The sequence below is a fragment of the Syngnathus scovelli genome, chromosome 19 (genome assembly GCF_024217435.2).
Source record: "Syngnathus scovelli strain Florida chromosome 19, RoL_Ssco_1.2, whole genome shotgun sequence".
NCBI lineage: Eukaryota > Metazoa > Chordata > Actinopteri > Syngnathiformes > Syngnathidae > Syngnathus > Syngnathus scovelli.
Window position 1 is genome coordinate 9824298 of NC_090865.1, and position 17918 is coordinate 9842215.

At 44.1% G+C, this 17918-nt stretch overlaps 1 long non-coding RNA gene across 1 annotated transcript; it reads left to right on the forward strand.

Annotated features, from left to right (window-relative positions):
* The first annotated feature begins 1337 nt into the window (after positions 1-1337).
* Positions 1338-7369, forward strand: LOC125987076 (uncharacterized). Its single transcript, XR_011085863.1, has 2 exons — positions 1338-4014; positions 4092-7369. It is a non-coding gene; the product is annotated as an uncharacterized lncRNA (long non-coding RNA).
* Positions 7370-17918: the final 10549 nt, after the last annotated feature.

The following is a 17918-nucleotide window of genomic DNA, read 5'->3' on the forward strand; positions in this document are numbered from 1 at the left end:
TCTTCATGCGCAGCGGTCAACGCGGCACTCTCTAGCTGCCAAGAGCACTTTTTACTATGCGCACCCAACCAGAGTGACGTGAGGAGCACATTTCAGAAAACGTGATCAGCTCGACGAGAAAATGCGATTTAAGCAATAAAATTAAAAATGCACCCAAAACCTAAACCAAACGTTGCAGGCGGTTATTTCTTCATGCGCAATGGTCAACGCGGCACTCTCTAGCTGCCAAGAGCACTTTTTACTATGCGCACCCAACCAGAGTGACGGGAGGAGCACATTTCAGAAAACGTGCTCAGCTCGTCGAGAAAATGCGATTTAAGCAATAAAATTAAAAATGCACCTAAAACCTATACCAAACGTTGGGGGTGGTTATTTCTTCGTGTGCAGCAGTCAACGCGGCACTCTCTAGCTGCCAAGAGCACTTTTTACTATGCGCACCCGACCAGAGTGACGGGAGGAGCACATTTCAGAAAACGTGCTCAGCTCGTCGAGAAAATGCGATTTAAGCAATAAAATTAAAAATGCACCTAAAACCTAAACCAAACGTTGCAGGTGGTTATTTCTTCATGCGCAGTGGTCAACACGGCACTCTCTAGCTGCCAAGAGCACTTTTTACTATGCGCACCCAACCAGAGTGACGGGAGGAGCACATTTCAGAAAACGTGCTCAGCTCGTCGAGAAAATGCGATTAAAGCAATAAAATTAAAAATGCACCTAAAACCTAAACCAAACGTTGCAGATGGTCATTTCTTCATGCGCAGTGGTCAACGCGGCACTCTCTAGCTGCCAAGAGCACTTTTTACTATGCGCATCCAACCAGAGTGACGGGAGGAGCACATTTCAGAAAACGTGCTCAGCTCGTCGAGAAAATGCGATTTAAGCAATAAAATTAAAAATGCACCCAAAACCTAAACCAAACGTTGCAGATGGTCATTTCTTCATGCGCAGTGGTCAACGCGGCACTCTCTAGCTGCCAAGAGCACTTTTTACTATGCACACCCAACCAGAGTGACGGGAGGAGCACATTTCTGAAAACGTGCTCAGCTCGACGAGAAAATGCGATTTAAGCAATACAATTAAAAATGCACCCAAAACCTAAAACAAACGTTGCACGTGGTAATTTCTTCATGCGCAGTGGTCAACGCGGAACTCTCTAGCTGCCAAGAGCACTTTTTACTATGCGCACCCAACCAGAGTGACGGGAGGAGCACATTTCAGAAAACGTGCTCAGCTCGTCGAGAAAATGCGATTTAAGCAATACAATTAAAAATGCACCTAAAACCTAAACCAAACGTTGCGGGTGGTTATTTCTTCATGCGCAGTGGTCAACGCTGTTAGGGTTTTCCAGGTTATCTTTATCGTAGGATTATGTTGGAGTGCAACAGGTAATAAATACCTTACCTTGTCCTCCTTATCACAAGGTCATAAAACATCCCCTGACATGTTTAGACTAGAGGGCAAGGGCTTTAGCCAGCCTACCCATACCCCCACTCTGTTTCTCTTAATAAATATGCCCTTGCAGGAAGGAGACCTTTCAGACTTCACTCCTTCAACGAGTGATCTCTCCACCTGCAGGTGTCTAAAGGAACTTGCCTGTCTCCCTGCGTGGTTCTTGCAAAATAAGTTGGAGTGAGCAAATCTCTAACATTTTGGTGCCGAAACCCGGGATCCTCATACCCACCATCTGACCGGCGAAGGAGGACGTGCTGCATTGTCGACAAGCCAGCGTCCACTAGGAGGACCTGGAAAAGAAAGTCCTGGGAAGAGAATTCTTCGCTGGGCCAGCATCTTAGGTCTGCCTTCGTCTGACAGAGGTGGATTGACGGGATCCGGCGGTGCAACGAACCAGGGGACAAGTAAGTTAAAGCGCTAAAGATACGGCTTTGGTTTGTCCGGGCTATGAGATTCGGCTTTGGTTTGTCCGAGCTATGAGATTCGGCTTTGGTTTGTCCGAGCTATGAGATTCGGCTTTGGTTTGTCCGAGCTATGAGATTCGGCTTTGGTTTGTCCGAGCTATGAGATACGGCTTTGGTTTGTCCAAGCTATGAGATACGGCTTTGGTTTATCCGAGCTATGAGATACGGCTTTGGTTTATCCGAGCTATGAGATACGGCTTTGGTTTGTCCGAGCCATGAGGCCTAAAAAAGCGCTGGAGTTTGTGTGATTGAGTGTGTGACGGGTAGGATAAATTGACTAAAAAGCAGTTCTAGCGTTGATCCATGGCAATAAAACAGGCTAGTAATCTGTTGGAAGGTCAATTTAAACCTGCATTGAGGATCCTCAAAGAAAAAAAAAAAAAAAATTGAAAAAAAATTGTAAAACCTTAAGCTACTAAAATTAAGATGGGAAATAAGAACGGTAAATCTCTTGCTCTGCTCTTCTTTAAAACGAGAAGTTCATGGCAAGTAGATTTCTTAATTGTATGTAATACATGCTGAAGTGGTAGAAGTGCTAGAGTGTGGTTGAAATCTTCACAAAGAGATGAGAACGAATCCAAAAGACAAAAGATAGAAAGTTGAAAAGTGATGAGGCCGCCATTCAATTGAGATTTGAAAAAGAATTCAGGGTGCATAGTGGCATCCCATTCAATGATACAGCTGAGAGTGCTTATCAACAACAGCTTAAAAATGCGCTCCTCACTAATTTCCGCCCTGAAATGGGCAGTTGGGTGAGGAAACACTTGGTGGAAGCGGACACTGCTTGGTTTACAAAAAACATGCAGTGGCCCGGAGACGCTGATAAAGGGATTGAGAAAGGCAAAAGTTCTGATGTATTTCATCTAGATGATGATAATGATCTAAATGAAGATACAACGATCTTCTTCCAAAGTTCCCAAAGGGGCAGAGGAAGAGTTAGATACCAACAAGGTCGCAGGCCGCCATATAATTCAAAACCCCCACGAGATTCTGACAACTGTTGGAACTGTGGGAGACGAGGACACTTCGCACGAGAGTGTCGTTTTGCAAAACAATGTCAATCAAAGGGTGGAGGAAGGAAAAGAGGAAAAGCCTCATTTTTAGCATGACAAGCTTCCTCCTCTTTGACCGCTTATGCTCATACAGAGAAAGAAAGAATAGATGCCCATATGACAGCAAAACATGTCATTGTCAGATTATTAGAATTTTTTTTAGATTATTAGAAATCCTGTCCATCCAAGAAGTATGACAATGCTGTTTGTATGCCCAAATTACAAATGACTAGAGCTCAAATTGTGTTACACTAAAGTTAAAATACGCAAATCAAGTGGTAAATAAATGCAACTTGCTTCTAGAAGATAAATAAATAAAATTAGAATGTGCTGTCCTCGTGTGCATGGGAGGGACCAGCTCATGATCGACCACAGGAAATGGCCAGCCTGTGACGAATCATTGTTGCTGGGAACTACCTTTTGCATGCGAGAGCTGTGCATGTGTGTGCGTATATGTTAAAATGATGAACATTGGCTAAAGTTTTAGTATAAAAAAAATTTGCTAGACTGTGGTCTATCCAATTTGCACCGCAGAACAGAAATGATTTTGAAAGATAAAAATGAGAGGAAAAAGAAATCTGTTTGCAAGCAGAAACTAATCCACACTAGTGCATGTAAAGTGTCGAGCCCACATGAGAAATTCGGAAAAAAAAAAAAAATGACAGAACATGCTTTCAGGAATTGGAAGAAGCTAAATTGTGAATTTAAGATTTTGCAATGCTACATTTAATAGGAATAATTGATTGGTTGTGTTATAAGATTATGCAAAATTCTAAATGCAAGCTAAATCTGAGAGATTGAGTTCTTCAAATTTAAAAACAAAGAAAAAATTCAGATTAATTTGCCAGTTGTTTGTTTTAGTTAAGTTTTTTTTGAATTGATGGATTGTTCTACCAGGAAAGCTAAGTTGAAAATGATATATGAATGTTGTGTGGTGAGCTTGGATGAATTGGGACCAATGTGATAGAAAGACTCCTTTTTGGAGACTGCGTGTGAGATGCAAATGAACATTGATGAATGATAGCCTGAATGAAAAGAAATTACAGGTTGAATGGTTGAAGTTGTTGGTGACTACTATAGAAAATTAGTAGAGCGACTTTGATGAAAGAGTGATTTTGAGCAGGTTGAATGTTAGAAAGAAACACGTAGCTTTTGGATTGATAATTAACTAGAAAAAAAACTGGAGAACCAGTAACACATGTAGAAGATGTGTGAACTGAGAAATTGAGAAGCGTTTTGGAAAGAAAGTCAAATTAAATGATGATGGAATCGTATGTAGTAAAGAACGCATTCTCCCAAAACGTTTGTCAAGGTGTGAGGCATGGGCGTTGCCAAGCCTCAAAAGGGGGGGGAGTGAGTAGGACAGATAGTGGAAGATAGTAATAATACAACACTTTATGACAATGAATTTTCGAATACATTTGGTGTTATATTGTGGTAAATTTTTTGTTCTGGTGTAGATAGGTTAGCAACACGAGAGATTTAGAGGTTCAAAAGAAAGACAGTTAAAAGAAAACATTTTTGATTTGGACAATTGCAGGCTAACAGGAACATGAGAACGATAAGAACTACGAGGTGGGATCCAATTTCATTGGGGAGATTGAGAATTCACAGCACCATACTCTAAGTCACATTTTTGAGCAAGCATGACAATAACATGTGAGAGGTCAAGACATACAGATCAGGGCTTGATGTGGAAAGCAGACCTCGATGAGTTGATTTTCAATAATGATACTGAAGACAACATACTGTCCGATTAAATTGGAACTATAGATAAAATGTAGCTCAAAAATAGGATGAGTTGCAGGATTTACGATATAAAAACGAGACCGCTGTTATTAGGAGAATTTGAAGTTTGGTAAATAAATGTTACCAGCAAATTGATGGAAGCAGCTACATTTGGAAATAGTCTTACAAGTGTTCAAACCAGCCTGTCATTCTCAGTGTCAGGGCCCCTGAAACCCAATCCAAGACTTCGCCTGCAGCCGTGAACAACCACAAAATGGTGCCTGGCTCTGAAGCACCTTTGACCTTTGGCGAAGGACAAGAAAAGACTGCTGTTGTGCTTGGAGGAGGACAAGTACACTCCGGAGGAAAGACAACATCCTCGGGGACGAGAAAAGACAGTGAAAAGCGGAGGAACTCACAATGATGAAAATTGACTCATTTGAACAATGGACTCATTCAAGAGTGATGGATGGGGTCGCTCTGAAGCAACAACAAAAGAACACCAACTTGATAGGGTGAAGTGCGGCAAAAAGATATGGACTTGGAGTGTCTGACAACCAAATCGCACTCCTTGCTACGGCGTTCCCAAATTTGGTGGAGCTTGGTTCAAAGTGGAAGGGAGGTTCATTGTGCACTGAGTTTGACAGAACTGAGGAGATTTGATAAATAAATAAATAAATAAAAATTTGAAAAATACGTAGGGCTACAGATTATAATCAGAGATTGAACGGATTTGGATAAAACAAATAGGCTAAAACGGTAGGAAACAAGAGCAAGATCTTATATTTTGGCTCATCAAGCTTAAGACGTAGAGGTCGAGTTATATAAATTTTAGAACAGGACATTTGGCAGTCAGGAGGAAGCTAGGTTGCTCAATGTACCTACTCAATACAATAGTAAGTTTTTTGCACCACAGTGGAGGTTGGATGGTCAGAAAGTTAGGTACGTTCAATTTTTGACATTCACACAATCATGCATAGGAGTCACAAGGCAACAGTTAACAAGACAATGACTGCAATAGGGGCCACCTACGACTGCACCGACATGGAAAAGTAGAAGTGAGAGAGCAGAGTATGGGATTATATGCTAAAACGTCTGCTATACAGTTACCGATAGGAGATTCTATCAAGAGAAGCTACATGAGAGATGGATTAGAATCTCTTTGTCTGCGTGGGTGCGTGTGCGTGTGTGTGTGTGTGTGTTCACACCCTGTGTGGATGCGAGCGTGTGAGGAGAAAGAAGGCATGGGTAAGACAATCTCTTTTAAACCAGGAGGCAATAAATGGGAACGCCCCTGTCATAAATAGTTTTTGGTTAAAGGGAATCATTAGGAAGTGTTCAAACTCTTCCCGCAAACATTCCTATTTGCCAGTTAAATGGGCACTACAATTGACTACGAGAGTTGCAAACAACAGATGAAGAGCAGTCCTTGGCAGATTATATGATCAGGACGCTCAAACTGTGTCAAAGACAAATTTACTGCCGCTTGATCTTTCCTCCTCACAGGTCGACAACCCCATCAATCCAGGAGACTGGGTCTACATCGAGGTCATTAAAGGAAGGAACTGGGCCAGCCACGACGGGAGGGACCATTCCAAGTCTTGCTGACTACACATGTTGCACCCAAGGTTGCAGGACCCACAAATGCATTAACGATGACTGCTCTCCAGGAGGAAACTGGATGGGAGCTTTGGACATCACCGCTGTGTGCCAGGATGAGAGAGCCGTTTTCAAGGTGTGAGGGCTCTACTACCAACATGGCTGCACCATCGGACGGGACCTACTTCATTCAGAAGTTCAGAGGCACTGCCTCACCTGCATCCTATGAGTGCACGTGCCTGTTCAGTACGGATCATGGTTTTGTGGTCACAAGAGTTGTCCGATGCTGCCTGCCAACTGGACACGAGTGTGTGCGCCGGTGTGTGTGACAGACCTCACCTACAGACTAGAACATCATCAGCTGACGAAAACACGGGCACATATACAACTTCTTAGACGTGACAGATGTGATAATGATAATGAGACGTGGATTGCGTAGATGCTGTTCTGTTGAGCATGTTTTACAGAAACTTGACGATTTGACCACCGAAAATGCTTCACAAGTGATGGATACAATGATGTACTGTTTCTGTGTTTTTGTTTTTTTTATTGATAGCATTCTGGTCGCCTTAAGGCAAAGGGACCGTGTAAGAATTTTCCTGCTAATAACATCTGGCCAGCAGGTTTTTCGCTTACACAATAAGTTTGATCTGGGGTATTAAGGTAATGCCTCATCTTCACTGGAAAGTGTTGCTATCATTGTTTGTTGTTTTTATTTTTCCTATTCTTCTTTCTTCATTATACATATATATGTGTTTTTTTCTTACTTGTCTTTGTTGTTTGGGGTAGCATAATCATATGATAAAACAGGAGGGAGATGTTAGGGTTTTCCAGGTTATCTTTATCGTAGGATTATGTTGGAGTGCAACAGGTAATAAATACCTTACCTTGTCCTCCTTATCACAAGGTCATAAAACATCCCCTGACATGTTTAGACTAGAGGGCAAGGGCTTTAGCCAGCCTACCCATACCCCCACTCTGTTTCTCTTAATAAATATGCCCTTGCAGGAAGGAGACCTTTCAGACTTCACTCCTTCAACGAGTGATCTCTCCACCTGCAGGTGTCTAAAGGAACTTGCCTGTCTCCCTGCGTGGTTCTTGCAAAATAAGTTGGAGTGAGCAAATCTCTAACAAACGCGGCACTCTCTAGCTGCCAAGAGCACTTTTTACTATGCGCACCCAACCAGAGTGACGGGAGGAGCTCATTTCTGAAAACGTGCTCAGCTCGACGAGAAAATGCGATTTAAGCAATAAAATTAAAAATGCACCCAAAACCTAAACCAAACGTTGCAGGTGGTTATTTCTTCATGCGCAGTGGTCAACGCGGCACTCTCTAGCTGCCAAGAGCACTTTTTACTATGCGCACCCAACAAGAGTGACGGGAGGAGCACATTTCAGAAAACGTGCTCAGCTCGTCGAGAAAATGCGATTTAAGCAATAAAATTAAAAATGCACTAAAAACCTAAACCAAACGTTGCAGATGGTCATTTCTTCATGCGCAGTGGTCAACGCGGCACTCTCTAGCTGCCAAGAGCACTTTTTACTATGCGCACCCAACCAGAGTGACGGGAGGAGCACATTTCAGAAAACGTGCTCAGCTCGACGAGAAAATGCGATTTAAGCAATAAAATTAAAAATGCACCCAAAACCTAAACCAAACGTTGCAGCCGGTTATTTCTTCATGCGCAGTGGTCAACGCGGCACTCTCTAGCTGCCAAGAGCACTTTTTACTATGCGCACCCAACCAGAGTGACGGGAGGAGCACATTTCAGAAAACGTGCTCAGCTCGACGAGAAAATGCGATTTAAGCAATAAAATTAAAAATGCACCCAAAACCTAAACCAAACGTTGCAGCCGGTTATTTCTTCATGCGCAGTGGTCAACGCGGCACTCTCTAGCTGCCAAGAGCACTTTTTACTATGCGCACCCAACCAGAGTGACGGGAGGAGCACATTTCAGAAAACGTGCTCAGCTCGTCGAGAAAATGCGATTTAAGCAATAAAATTAAAAATGCACCTAAAACCTAAACCAAACGTTGCAGGTGGTTATTTCTTCATGCGCAGCAGTCAACGCGGCACTCTCTAGCTGCCAAGAGCACTTTTTACTATGCGCACCCAACCAGAGTGACGGGAAGAGCACATTTCAGAAAACGTGCTCAGCTCGTCGAGAAAATGCGATTTAAGCAATAAAATTAAAAATGCACCCAAAACCTAAACCAAACGTTGCAGGTGGTTATTTCTTCATGCGCAGCAGTCAACGCGGCACTCTCTAGCTGCCAAGAGCACTTTTTACTATGCGCACCCAACCAGAGTGACGGGAGGAGCACGTTTCAGAAAACGTGCTCAGCTCGTCGAGAAAATGCGATTTAAGCAATAAAATTAAAAATGCACCTAAAACCTAAAACAAACGTTGCACGTGGTTATTTCTTCATGCGCAGTGGTCAACGCGGCACTCTCTAGCTGCCAAGAGCACTTTTTACTATGCGCACCCAATCAGAGTGACGGGAGGAGCACATTTCAGAAAACGTGCTCAGCTCGTCGAGAAAATTCGATTTAAGCAATAAAATTAAAAATGCACCCAAAACCTAAACCAAACGTTGCAGGTGGTTATTTCTTCATGCGCAGTGGTGAACGCGGCACTCTCTAGCTGCCAAGAGCACTTTTTACTATGCGCACCCAACCAGAGTGACAGGAGGAGCACATTTCAGAAAACGTGCTCAGCTCGTCGAGAAAATGCGATTTAAGCAATAAAATTAAAAATGCACCTAAAACCTAAAACAAACGTTGCAGGTGGTTATTTCTTCATGCGCAGTGGTCAACGCGGCACTCTCTAGCTGGCAAGAGCACTTTTTACTATGCGCACCCAACCAGAGTGACGGGAGGAGCACATTTCAGAAAACGTGCTCAGCTCGTCGAGAAAATGCGATTTAAGCAATAAAATTAAAAATGCACCTAAAACCTAAACCAAACGTTGCAGGTGGTTATTTCTTCATGCACAGTGGTCAACGCGGCACTCTCTAGCTGCCAAGAGCACTTTTTACTATGCGCACCCAACCAGAGTGACGGGAGGAGCACATTTCAGAAAACGTGCTCAGCTCGTCGAGAAAATGCGATTTAAGCAATAAAATTAAAAATGCACCTAAAACCTAAACCAAACGTTGCAGGTGGTTATTTCTTCATGCGCAGTGGTCAACGCGGCACTCTCTAGCTGCCAAGAGCACTTTTTACTATGCGCACCCAACCAGAGTGACGGGAGGAGCACATTTCAGAAAACGTGCTCAGCTCGTCGAGAAAATGCGATTAAAGCAATAAAATTAGAAATGCACCTAAAAGCTAAACCAAACGTTGCAGATGGTCATTTCTTCATGCGCAGTGGTCAACGCGGCACTCTCTAGCTGCCAAGAGCACTTTTTACTATGCGCACCCAACCAGAGTGACGGGAGGAGCACATTTTAGAAAACGTGCTCAGCTCGTCGAGAAAATGCGATTTAAGCAATAAAATTAAAAATGCACCTAAAACCTAAACCAAACGTTGCAGGTGGTTATTTCTTCATGCGCAGCGGTCAACGCGGCACTATCTAGCTGCCAAGAGCACTTTTTACTATGCGCACCCAACCAGAGTGACGGGAGGATTACATTTCAGAAAACGTGCTCAGCTCGTCGAGAAAATGCGATTTAAGCAATAAAATTAAAAATGCACCCAAAACCTAAACCAAACGTTGCAGATGGTCATTTCTTCATGCGCAGTGGTCAACGCGGCACTCTCTAGCTGCCAAGAGCACTTTTTACTATGCGCAGCACACCAGAGTACGGGAGGAGCACATTTCAGAAAACGTGCTCAGCTCGACGAGAAAATGCGATTTAAGCAATAAAATTAAAAATGCACCCAAAACCTAAACCAAACGTTGCAGGCGGTTATTTCTTCATGCGCAGTGGTCAACGCGGCACTCTCTAGCTGCCAAGAGCACTTTTTACTATGCGCAGCACACCAGAGTACGGGAGGAGCACATTTCAGAAAACGTGCTCAGCTCGTCAAGAAAATGCGAATTAAGCAATTAAATTTAAAATGCATCTAAAACCTAAAACAAACGTTGCAGGTGGTTATTTCTTCATGCGCAGCAGTCAACGCGGCACTCTCTAGCTGCCAAGAGCACTTTTTACTATGCGCACCCAACCAGAGTGACGGGAGGAGCACATTTCAGAAAACGTGCTCAGCTCGTCAAGAAAATGCGAATTAAGCAATTAAATTTAAAATGCATCTAAAACCTAAAACAAACGTTGCAGGTGGTTATTTCTTCATGCGCAGCAGTCAACGCGGCACTCTCTAGCTGCCAAGAGCACTTTTTACTATGCGCACCCAACCAGAGTGACGGGAGGAGCACATTTCAGAAAACGTGCTCAGCTCGTCGAGAAAATGCGATTTAAGCAATAAAATTAAAAATGCACCTAAAACCTAAAACAAACGTTGCACGTGGTTATTTCTTCATGCGCAGTGGTCAACGCGGCACTCTCTAGCTGCCAAGAGCACTTTTTACTATGCGCACCCAACCAGAGTGACGGGAGGAGCACATTTCAGAAAACGTGCTCAGCTCGTCGAGAAAATGCGAGTTAAGGAATAAAATTAAAAATGCACCCAAAACCTAAACCAAACGTTGCAGATGGTCATTTCTTCATGCGCAGTGGTCAACGCGGCACTCTCTAGCTGCCAAGAGCACTTTTTACTATGCGCACCCAACCAGAGTGACGGGAGGAGCACATTTCAGAAAACGTGCTCAGCTCGACGAGAAAATGCGATTTAAGCAATAAAATTAAAAATGCACCCAAAACCTAAACCAAACGTTGCAGGTGGTTATTTCTTCATGCGCAATGGTCAACGCGGCACTCTCTAGCTGCCAAGAGCACTTTTTACTATGCGCACCCAACCAGAGTGACAGGAGGAGCACATTTCAGAAAACGTGCTCAGCTCGTCGAGAAAATGCGATTTAAGCAATAAAATTAAAAATGCACCTAAAACCTAAACCAAACGTTGCAGGTGGTTATTTCTATATGCGCAATGGTCAACGCGGCACTCTCTAGCTGCCAAGAGCACTTTTTACTATGCACACCCAACCAGAGTGACGGGAGGAGCACATTTCAGAAAACGTGCTCAGCTCGTCGAGAAAATGCGATTTAAGCAATAAAATTAAAAATGCACCTAAAACCTAAAACAAACGTTGCACGTGGTTATTTCTTCATGCGCAGTGGTCAACGCGGCACTCTCTAGCTGCCAAGAGCACTTTTTACTATGCGCACCCAACCAGAGTGACGGGAGGAGCACATTTCAGAAAACGTGCTCAGCTCGTCGAGAAAATGCGAGTTAAGGAATAAAATTAAAAATGCACCCAAAACCTAAACCAAACGTTGCAGATGGTCATTTCTTCATGCGCAGTGGTCAACGCGGCACTCTCTAGCTGCCAAGAGCACTTTTTACTATGCGCACCCAACCAGAGTGACGGGAGGAGCACATTTCAGAAAACGTGCTCAGCTCGACGAGAAAATGCGATTTAAGCAATAAAATTAAAAATGCACCCAAAACCTAAACCAAACGTTGCAGGTGGTTATTTCTTCATGCGCAGTGGTCAACGCGGCACTCTCTAGCTGCCAAGAGCACTTTTTACTATGCGCACCCAACCAGAGTGACAGGAGGAGCACATTTCAGAAAACGTGCTCAGCTCGTCGAGAAAATGCGATTTAAGCAATAAAATTAAAAATGCACCTAAAACCTAAACCAAACGTTGCAGGTGGTTATTTCTATATGCGCAATGGTCAACGCGGCACTCTCTAGCTGCCAAGAGCACTTTTTACTATGCACACCCAACCAGAGTGACGGGAGGAGCACATTTCAGAAAACGTGCTCAGCTCGACGAGAAAATGCGATTTAAGCAATAAAATTAAAAATGCACCCAAAACCTAAACCAAACGTTGCAGGCGGTTATTTCTTCATGCGCAGTGGTCAACGCGGCACTCTCTAGCTGCCAAGAGCACTTTTTACTATGCGCACCCAACCAGAGTGACGGGAGGAGCACATTTCACAAAACGTGCTCAGCTCGACGAGAAAATGCGATTTAAGCAATAAAATTAAAAATGCACCCAAAACCTAAACCAAACGTTGCAGGCGGTTATTTCTTCATGCGCAGTGGTCAACGCGGCACTCTCTAGCTGCCAAGAGCACTTTTTACTATGCGCACCCAACCAGAGTGACGGGAGGAGCACATTTCAGAAAACGTGCTCAGCTCGTCCAGAAAATGCGATTTAGGCAATAAAATTAAAAATGCACCCAAAACCTAAACCAAACGTTGCAGGTGGTTATTTCTTCATGCGCAGTGGTCAACGCGGCACTCTCTAGCTGCCAAGAGCACTTTTTACTATGCGCACCCAACCAGAGTGACGGGAGGAGCACATTTCAGAAAACGTGCTCAGCTCGTCGAGAAAATGCGATTTAAGCAATAAAATTAAAAATGCACCTAAAACCTAAACCAAACGTTGCAGATGGTCATTTCTTCATGCGCAGTGGTCAACGCGGCACTCTCCAGCTGCCAAGAGCACTTTTTAATATGTGCACCCAACCAGAGTGACGGGAGGAGCACATTTCAGAAAACGTGCTCAGCTTGTCGAGAAAATGCGATTTAAGCAATAAAATTAAAAATGCACCTAAAACCTAAACCAAACGTTGCGGGTGGTTATTTCTTCATGCGCAGTGGTCAACGCGGCACTCTCTAGCTGCCAAGAGCACTTTTTACTATGCGCACCCAACCAGAGTGACGGGAGGAGCACATTTCAGAAAACGTGCTCAGCTCGTCCAGAAAATGCGATTTAAGCAATAAATTTAAAAATGCACCCAAAACCTAAACCAAACGTTGCAGGTGGTTATTTCTTCATGCGCAGTGGTCAACGCGGCACTCTCTAGCTGCCAAGAGCACTTTTTACTATGCGCACCCAACCAGAGTGACGGGAGGAGCACATTTCGGAAAACGTGCTCTGCTCGTCGAGAAAATGCGATTTAAGCAATAAAATTAAAAATGCACCCAAAACCTAAACCAAACGTTGCAGATGGTCATTTCTTCATGCGCAGTGGTCAACGCGGCACTCTCTAGCTGCCAAGAGCACTTTTTACTATGCGCACCCAACCAGAGTGACGGGAGGAGCACATTTCAGAAAACGTGCTCAGCTCGACGAGAAAATGCATTTTAAGCAATAAAATTAAAAATGCACCCAAAACCTAAACCAAACGTTGCAGGCGGTTATTTCTTCATGCGCAATGGTCAACGCGGCACTCTCTAGCTGCCAAGAGCACCTTTTACTATGCGCACCCAACCAGAGTGACGGGAGGAGCACATTTCAGAAAACGTGCTCAACTCGTCGAGAAAATGCGATTTAAGCAATAAAATTAAAAATGCACCTAAAACCTAAACCAAACGTTGCAGGTGGTTATTTCTTCATGCGCAGTGGTCAACGCGGCACTCTCTAGCTGCCAAGAGAACTTTTTACTATGCGCACCCAACCAGAGTGACGGGAGGAGCACATTTCAGAAAACGTGCTCAGCTCGTCGAGAAAATGCGATTTAAGCAATACAATTAAAAATGCACCTGAAACCTAAACCAAACGTTGGGGGTGGTTATTTCTTCATGTGCAGCAGTCAACGCGGCACTCTCTAGCTGCCAAGAGCACTTTTTACTATGTGCACCCGACCAGAGTGACGGGAGGAGCACATTTCAGAAAACGTGCTCAGCTCGTCGAGAAAATGCGATTTAAGCAATAAAATTAAAAATGCACCCAAAACCTAAACCAAACGTTGCAGATGGTCATTTCTTCATGCGCAGTGGTCAACGCGGCACTCTCTAGCTGCCAAGAGCACTTTTTACTATGCGCACCTAACCAGAGTGACGGGAGGAGCACATTTCAGAAAACGTGCTCAGCTCGTCGAGAAAATGCGATTTAAGCAATAAAATTAAAAATGCACCTAAAACCTAAACCAAACGTTGCAAATGGTCATTTCTTCATGCGCAGTGGTCAACGCGGCACTCTCTAGCTGCCAAGAGCACTTTTTACTATGCGCACCCAACCAGAGTGACGGGAGGAGCACATTTCAGAAAACGTGCTCAGCTCGACGAGAAAATGCGATTTAAGCAATAAATTTAAAAATGCACCCAAAACCTAAACCAAACGTTGCGGGTGGTTATTTCTTCATGCGCAGTGGTCAACGCGGCACTCTCTAGCTGCCAAGAGCACTTTTTACTATGCGCACCCAACCAGAGTGACGGGAGGAGCACATTTCAGAAAACGTGCTCAGCTCGTCCAGAAAATGCGATTTAAGCAATAAATTTAAAAATGCACCCAAAACCTAAACCAAACGTTGCAGGTGGTTATTTCTTCATGCGCAGTGGTCAACGCGGCACTCTCTAGCTGCCAAGAGCACTTTTTACTATGCGCACCCAACCAGAGTGACGGGAGGAGCACATTTCGGAAAACGTGCTCTGCTCGTCGAGAAAATGCGATTTAAGCAATAAAATTAAAAATGCACCTGAAACCTAAACCAAACGTTGGGGGTGGTTATTTCTTCATGTGCAGCAGTCAACGCGGCACTCTCTAGCTGCCAAGAGCACTTTTTACTATGCGCACCCAACCAGAGTGACGGGAGGAGCACATTTCAGAAAACGTGCTCAGCTCGTCAAGAAAATGCGATTTAAGCAATAAAATTAAAAATGCACCTAAAACCTAAACCAAACGTTGCGGGTGGTTATTTCTTCATGCGCAGTGGTCAACGCGGCACTCTCTAGCTGCCAAGAGCACTTTTTACTATGCGCACCCGACCAGAGTGACGAGAGGAGCACATTTCAGAAAACGTGCTCAGCTCGTCGAGAAAATGCGATTTAAGCAATAAAATTAAAAATGCACCCAAAACCTAAACCAAACGTTGCAGGTGGTTATTTCTTCATGCGCAGTGGTCAACGCGGCACTCTCTAGCTGCCAAGAGCACTTTTTACTATGCGCACCCAACCAGAGTGACGGGAGGAGCACATTTCAGAAAACGTGCTCAGCTCGTCGAGAAAATGCGATTTAATCAATAAAATTAAAAATGCACCCAAAACCTAAACCAAACGTTGCAGATGGTCATTTCTTCATGCGCAGTGGTCAACGCGGCACTCTCTAGCTGCCAAGAGCACTTTTTACTATGCTCACCCAACCAGAGTGACGGGAGGAGCACATTTCTGAAAACGTGCTCAGCTCGACGAGAAAATGCGATTTAAGCAATAAAATTAAAAATGCACCCAAAACCTAAAACAAACGTTGCACGTGGTTATTTCTTCATGCGCAGTGGTCAACGCGGCACTCTCTAGCTGCCAAGATCACTTTTTACTATGCGCACCCAACCAGAGTGACGGGAGGAGCACATTTCAGAAAACGTGCTCAGCTCGTCGAGAAAATGCGATTTAAGCAATAAAATTAAAAATGCACCTAAAACCTAAACCAAACGTTGCAGGTGGTTATGTCTTCATGCGCAGTGGTCAACGCGGCACTCTCTAGCTGCCAAGAGCACTTTTTACTATGCGCACCCAACCAGATTGACGGGAGGAGCACATTTCAGAAAACGTGCTCACCTCGTCGAGAAAATGCGATTTAAGCAATAAAATTAAAAATGCACCCAAAACCTAAACCAAACGTTGCAGATGGTCATTTCTTCGTGCGCATTGGTCAACGCGGCACTCTCTAGCTGCCAAGAGCACTTTTTACTATGCACACCCAACCAGAGTGACGCGAGGAGCACATTTCAGAAAACGTGCTCAGCTCGTCGAGAAAATGCGATTTCAGCAATAAAATTAAAAATGCACCTAAAACCTAAACCAAACGCTGCAGATGGTCATTTCGTCATGCGCAGTGGTCAACGCGGCACTCTCTAGCTGTCAAGAGCACTTTTTACTATGCGCACCCAACCAGAGTGACGGGAGGAGCACATTTAAGAAAACGTGCTCAGCTCGTCCAGAAAATGCGATTTAAGCAATAAAATTAAAAATGCACCCAAAACCTAAACCAAACGTTGCAGGTGGTTATTTCTTCATGCGCAGTGGTCAACGCGGCACTCTCTAGCTGCCAAGAGCACTTTTTACTATGCGCACCCAACCAGAGTGACGGGAGGAGCATATTTCAGAAAACGTGCTCAGCTCGTCGAGAAAATACGATTTAAGCAATAAAATTAAAAATGCACCTAAAACCTAAACCAAACGTTGCAGGTGGTTATTTCTTCATAGGCAGCGGTCAACGCGGCACTATCTAGCTGCCAAGAGCACTTTTTACTATGCGCACCCAACCAGAGTGACGGGAGGAGCACATTTCAGAAAACGTGCTCAGCTCGTTGAGAAAATGCGATTTAAGCAATAAAATTAAAAATGCACCTAAAACCTAAACCAAACGTTGCAGGTGGTTATTTCTTCATGCGCAGTGGTTAACGCGGCACTCTCTAGCTGCCAAGAGCACTTTTTACTATGCGCACCCAACCAGAGTGACGGGAGGAGCACATTTCAGAAAACGTGCTCAGCTCGTCGAGAAAATGCGATTTAAGCAATAAAATTAAAAATGCACCGAAAACCTAAACCAAACGTTGCAGATGGTCATTTCTTCATGCGCAGTGGTCAACGCGGCACTCTCTAGCTGCCAAGAGCACTTTTTAATATGCGCACCCAACCAGAGTGACGGGAGGAGCACATTTCAGAAAACGTGCTCAGCTTGTCGAGAAAATGCGATTTAAGCAATAAAATTAAAAATGCACCCAAAACCTAAACCAAACGTTGCAGATGGTCATTTCTTCATGCGCAGTGGTCAACGCGGCACTCTCTAGCTGCCAAGAGCACTTTTTACTATGCGCACCCAACCAGAGTGACGGGAGGAGCACATTTCAGAAAACGTGCTCAGCTCGTCGAGAAAATGCGATTTAAGCAATAAAATTAAAAATGCACCTAAAACCTAAACCAAACGTTGCAGGTGGTTATTTCTTCATGCGCAGCGGTCAACGCGGCACTATCTAGCTGCCAAGAGCACTTTTTACTATGCGCACCCAACCAGAGTGACGGGAGGAGCACATTTCAGAAAACGTGCTCAGCTCGTCGAGAAAATGCGATTTAAGCAATAAAATTAAAAATGCACCTAAAACCTAAACCAAACGTTGCAGATGGTCGTTTCTTCATGCGCAGTGGTCAACGCGGCACTCTCTACCTGCCAAGAGCACTTTTTACTATGCGCACCCAACCAGAGTGACGGGAGGAGCACATTTCAGAAAACGTGCTCAGCTAGACGAGAAAATGCGATTTAAGCAATAAAATTAAAAATGCACCCAAAACCTAAACCAAACGTTGCAGGTGGTTATTTCTTCATGCGCAGTGGTCAACGCGGCACTCTCTAGCTGCCAAGAGCAGTTTTTACTATGCGCACCCAACCAGAGTGACGGGAGGAGCACATTTCAGAAAACGTGCTCAACTCGTCGAGAAATGCGATTTAAGCAATAAAATTAAAAATGCACCTAAAACCTAAACCAAACGTTGCAGGTGGTTATTTCTTCATGCGCAATGGTCAACGCGGCACTCTCTAGCTGC